Source organism: Condylostylus longicornis, unplaced genomic scaffold (genome assembly GCF_029603195.1).
Source record: "Condylostylus longicornis isolate FDR11 unplaced genomic scaffold, ASM2960319v2 ptg000044l, whole genome shotgun sequence".
NCBI lineage: Eukaryota > Metazoa > Arthropoda > Insecta > Diptera > Dolichopodidae > Condylostylus > Condylostylus longicornis.
In genome coordinates, this window is record NW_026578013.1 from 7,133,616 (window position 1) to 7,140,373 (window position 6,758).

Consider the following 6,758-nt stretch of genomic DNA (forward strand, 5'->3'; position numbering starts at 1 on the left):
AATTTTTTTTTTTATTTTAGAATCCACATTAATAGCACAATTTTTGTTCTGAACGCGCCGTAATACTTTCTCTTACTGACTGAATTGGTTTTGTGCAATCATAAAACTCTTGCTTAATACTATGAAATTCAGTCAGTACGTTCGACGCGCTGCTTATAGAAGATGAAAGTGAAAATCTTGTAGGAAAAAAAAAGAAAACAGTAATAATAAAATCATATGAAAATAATAAAAAGCAAAGCAGAAAATATATACAGAAATAATGAACAAAAAGAAATAACAAAAAAAAATATATATATGTATGTATATAAAATCAAGAACAAAACCAACAACAAAACTGCCTTATTGAAAAAGAACAGGAAAAAAATATATCGTATATAAAATTATACATATACTAATAAATATATATGAATATATTCATATACATATACATAAAAATATCCTATAAATAAAAGGAATAACACACAAAAACGAGAATTTCTATGAAAGCAAGTTTAATATTGTATATGTATGGATGAGTGTGCATACATATATGTATGTTTGTTTAAAAATAAATATTCTACAGATATAATATAACAAAACCATAAGGTATTCTAAAACATACATTTATCTGCACAATATTTTATTTTCATATGAAATATGCATATATGACTGTATGTATGGACTTATCATTATAATACATAAACTATATACCTTACACTTTAGTTTACTAAACTGTTCTATAAGTGTGTGTGTGTAAATACGTTTAGATGCAAAATGTATTCCATACATAATATTTGTATCAGTGTATATAGTAAAAGAATAAATTTTCTTTATCAATGTCAGAACATTGAAATTATATTGTAAAATAAATTGTAAAAATGAAATAATACGAGAAAGAAGAACAAAAATTTCATTATCGAAAGAGAGAGAAAAACATTGAAATTTTTGCAAAAAGAAACTGAAAATAACCCAAAAAAAAAAAAAATCAACAAGAATGAACTGAAGAAAAAATTCTCTTTCAAAAATTACCGAAATTCTTGACACAAAAGGGAAATTTTTTATTTTTAGTAGTAGCATAGCATTGCGTTTTGATCTTGACTGACATGCAAGTAGAATTTTTGTTAACAATAATAATTTTGATTATTTCTTCTCTTCAATGTCAGAATAGACATTTTAAAATGTTAGTGGGCCTGTGGCTATTTTCGTATGTATTCATAATATAAATGTGTAAATATAATTTTTCTCTTGATAATTTGAATAAATATTGAATAATTTGAAACTTACATTTTTAAGAAGTAAAGAGAAAAATTTCTCTTTTTTTATGTACTTTAGAAATTGAGAAATATAGGTATAACATTATTATAATTTATAATATAATATTACTGTTAGGAAAATTTTATTGTATGAATATAAATGTTTTTATAAGATTGCTATAATACGTTATGCTTTTCTCTCAAAACAACCCCTAGCCCTTATTGCATATGCTATATAGACGCAAGTGTGAACGATTTTATTCTCTTATTTTTATGTAATATTAAGTAATAAACTTGTTTAATTTCCCGCCTGACTAGAATGAAAAATTTAATTACTGCGTAATACTATTGCTGCAATTACTAACGTGGAAACAATATAAAAGTGAGTTCTGCGTAAGTGTTTCATATACATACGTAGATTGGTTCATTTTTAAATTTCATTTCTATTACTGGTTTTTTTTTTGATATCATAAAAACTTACTTTGAAAGCCTTCTTCTCATATTTGTTGCGTAATCCAAACATAGCTTTAAATTGGTTTAAATCTATTTCTCATATTAGGTTTCAAAATTGTAAGCAAAAATTCAAAGAGTTATTATAAACGAAATTTTTGTTTCGAAATTGGAACCGTTACTGAATTGTGAAATTTTAAATTAATTTTTTTCTTCATTCTGTATAATACAAATGTAATGTTAGCTTATTGTCGTTTCTTCGACCATATTTTCAAATGTCATGATTCCTGGTTATTTATCTAGAATAAATTCTCACATAGATAATTCACGCTCATTCGAAATTTAAATATAACAAATTTTTCTTCCGGTGTTTAAGGGTATAAAATAATATTGTATGTATAGATATTTATATCTCTACTATTTCTAGTCTTAGCTCTTTACATGAGGGCAAAAAATGTTAGATTTTTTTTTTTATTTTATTACATTACATTTACATTACAGCTTTTAGTAATTAACAGTATGAGGAGATTGATAAGTGAAAATTTTTTACTTTTAATTATTCTATATGTATATAAGAGTATACGAGTATGTACGTGTATGTAATAACTGCATATATGTTTGTATATATATATATATAACACTAAACTCGAATAGAACTATAAACTCATTACAAAAGTGGTTCTATAATGTAAGTATTCCTATTATTTTCTTTACATTTTTCGACATTTCAACTAATTCTGACATTTTCATAAAATTTTTTCAACAACTTTAATAACCCGAAATGATCATTGAAACTCTGAAATGCAACAAAATCTAAATATAGTTTTTTATTTATCTAGTGTTCTCTTGAAATTGACATGCATTTTCCTTTTAATACAACATTTACATTATGTACAAATTAATGTTATGAAAAAATTTATTTTTTCCTCTATTCTTTCAATACGAGTAAGTACAAGTTCAATACTATTAGTTTACGAATGCATCTGACTGTATGTTATATGCACATTCACTATACATAGAATTATCTTCCTGTATGTGTTGTTCAAGTTCAAGAGAAAAAGTCACTCATTATGTTTTTTATAAATACATGCATAGGTATGCATATATTAGGTACTTTAAATTTTCAATGTGTTCTGTATTTGCCTATCAGATAAATTGCATACAGTTTTATTTTAAATAAAACCATATTACTTATGTACTATTGATTACATGAATTATGTGTATATATATTAATGCTTGGGAGGACGTCTGTTGTATGTCACATTTAAACATAATGAACTTTTTCGAAAAATTTTTAAATAAATTCATTTTAAAATTAATAATTCCATAGCAGAATAGTATAACAAAAATTAATTTTATTATATGTATAAAAAACTATTGTTCATACTATTTCTTGAAAATTTTCGGTTGTTGTTGTTTACTATTTGTTACATTCCCGAAAAACCCTTCTTTTTAATGAAACTTATATGAAGAACATTATTATATTTTATGATGTAAAAGTACAAATATAATAGATTGATTTGAAGACATTAAATATAAAACTGTTATACCTCATATTTACTATCATTATTCCACATAATTTTAGTACACCTGTGGACCTGACGCCAAAATTTTTATTTTATATCTTATATTTTGTTTCATAGCTCACTGGTCTACTACCTTTTTGTTCTTATTCGTATAATTAGTAAATTACCAGACATGTTCAGAAATACCAAGTGTTATACAGAATAACAGAAATTCAGTAATCTCTTCTCTTTTTTTTTATAACATTCGTAAAGATGTAGATTTCTTTATTGTTTCGTTACTATATAAAAAAGCAAGAGTGAAATTCCCCTTTACTCATTTTTCTCTTTTTCTCTTAATATTTTATAACTAGTATAGTATAAAATATATTCTCTCAATAATTCGAAGAGAAAACCCAACAAAATAATAATTATGTTTATGTAGTAGTTATGTATAATATGCCTTCATTTCATTTTTTCTCTTTTTAAACTAATCCATAAGAAGAAAAAAAAATTACTATTGCCGTTGCCGTATCATGTTCATGGTAAATTAATCAATATTATATTTTTGCTCATAGAATTTTCAAAACTGTCTCAATGTCAGGGATGAGTGATCAGTATTAACGTATATATTTATATATGCAATATAACAAAATATTGAACTACATACATATATTTTTTTTTGATAAAATGAACTTGAATATGTATGTGTTTATGAAAATAAGGAGAGAAAATTTCAAGGAAAAATATAAACAAATTGACAAGTTTTTTAATTGAAAGGAAATGAAAATGAAGAAAATGTGTGTGGAAATAAGAGAAGAAAAACTCTACATATAATATAATAGAGTATATAAAAACAGAATAAAAAAGGGACTAAAATTAAACAAAAACAAATTACCGGCAGGCAAAGCTATTTTTATACATAATTTTATGTATGCAAGCATTATGTACATACGTAAACATATTATAAATGAAAAGATACCTCCTTTTGAGAGCTTAAGAAACTAAGGGTATGGGTAGGTCGGTAATCGACAAAACAAAATTCTTGTTTTCATTTTAATAGGTATATATAAAATACATAATATTATTATATGTTTTGTATGTTATGTACAAATATAAAATGTATATTCGAATTTTATATTAAAATTGACTATAATTTAAGTATAAATACGAGTAATATTTTTATTCGAAATACTATTATAACAGGATGTATAAATTTTAATACATAACATAAAAATGTAAAAAAAAAACAAAATTTATGTAAATAAAACCAAAGAGCAAAATTTTATTTCTCACTTATTGCACAATTACAAAGGCACACATGAGATTTATAAGATTATATATCACAAATACCAACAGTCATCATATATTATACAATCAATTTTTGACTTATGTTTACAACCCATTATAGCATATAGTCAATTTTCGAACACTTTCAGGTTGACTGAGGCTGCTTCACTTTGCATTGCATACCCATCATTCACATTCAATTTTCCATATCGTATTGCAATTATGTATATGATACTTCGGCGTGACTCTTATTCTTCTCTTTAATATTATATACATTATAATGTTTTATCTACTTCCTACTTTATTTATATTGCATATAAAATATAATTTAATCTGTTTCACATTAATATACTAGGTGACACAATTATGTTTCTTTTATTGTAAAATTTTTTGAATCAATTAAAATATTACATACTCGTATGATATCGAAATTGGCTTTTCTCACAAGTTTACAAAAATGTTACATTTTGGAGTCAAACAACTGTTATGTTAGAGATATCCCTTTAGACTACATGAAAAAGGAAGTAGGAAAAATAAAGTTACAAAGTTTTATCAATTGCAATTTTTATAGACTGAAAATTGGCAATAGACTGTAACGTAAAGATTTTTATAACGCAAGACTAAAATTTTTGCTCTGCTGCTTTAACAGAACGATGAAACAGAATGATTTCGTTATGTAACATAAAAATATAACCATGTTTTTTAAATTTTTATTTCGTAACACTCAATATTTTTATGAAACGAATTATGATAAAATATTTATTATTTTATAAATTAAATACACATATATTTTTAAGGACATACAATGAAATTTTAGAACAAAAATCTACCACTTTTAAAATTATAATAAAATTTCTCTTGCAAAGTATTCAAGAGCGCAAGTGCATAACAAATAAAAATTGCAATCAAAAGGTTAAGGATATTTTTGATTTTTATTTATATATATACATTCATAGGTACTAATATACGAGTATATCCTTGTGTAAGTTTTTATTTATTTTTTTTATTATTACACCCGTTTGCATTCAAACTATGTAAATTCGTTTATTTTATGTACTAAAATCATTGTGTATAAAATTTGTATAACATTATGTATGTATAATTTAATAATTTTTTATATAATAATTTTATTCTAAACCTTCATTTTTGTATAGTTGAAGGATTTTTATTTGGTATTAATATAAAAATATTTACCTTGAATTGCATATTAAATAAAACAAAAAGAAAAAATATATGCAATAATAAAGAAATATGTCGTGATTTTTAATAACCCGGTAGTTATTATAAGTTATAAGGACATTAGAAAGTTCTTTAGTACTTTTGTTTTTTTCTTAATTTTTATAGATTTTACAAATATTTCAATCGAATATTTGTAATATTTTTGATTTATTCTCAATTTTTATTAAATTGTATTTTAGTTTTTCGTATATTATTGATTTAGAACTTATATATTATGTATAAGGTATATAATATGAATAATAAATAAAATAAAATACAAGATACTATTAATTTAATTGAGCATATTTCAATTTGCTGTTGAAATCGTGACCATACAGCCATATATAAATAAAACTTACTCAATAACATTAAAATTAACATGCAATCTTTGAAAAATTATTTTCTAAAAAATTCTAATTATAAAATAAATTGCTAGAACTGCGCAAGTTATTGCAAGAGTCTATAATTAAGGAACTATGAAATATTTATCTGTCGTAAACAGTCACTGAAAATTTTGAAATAAAATTTATAATGTAGACATTATATGAAAATACATAACTCATTTTTAGTATTTATTTCATAAAAAATTAAGTGTCTGTTTGTATATAAGAGAAAATTTCATATTATAAATATTCGCCCATGATTGACATGAAAAAAAAATCCTTCTAATGAATTTTGTCATAAAATAAATAAAATATGTCCAAATTCTCATACTGCCACAAAAAAAGCAAAGAAAGGAAAAATAAATGTTACATTGTAAATATTGTAAAAAAAAGGGAATATTGTGTAACAGAAATTTAATGTCATGGAAATTCTAAAATAACTGAGAGAAAACAACAAGGTGAATACATAGTCATAATTCAACTGAAAGTAAAATTTGCAGTTTAAATTGTAATATTTTTAATTATAATAAATACATACATACATACATAGAGCAATTTTCAAAAATTATATTTAGGATGTTTTATTGTTTATCCTTTGCTTTTCTGTAATTTCATCTTAGTTTCCGAATTTTTATGGAGTCTGCTATTAGAGACTCACACACGATAACTAATATTTCATTTAT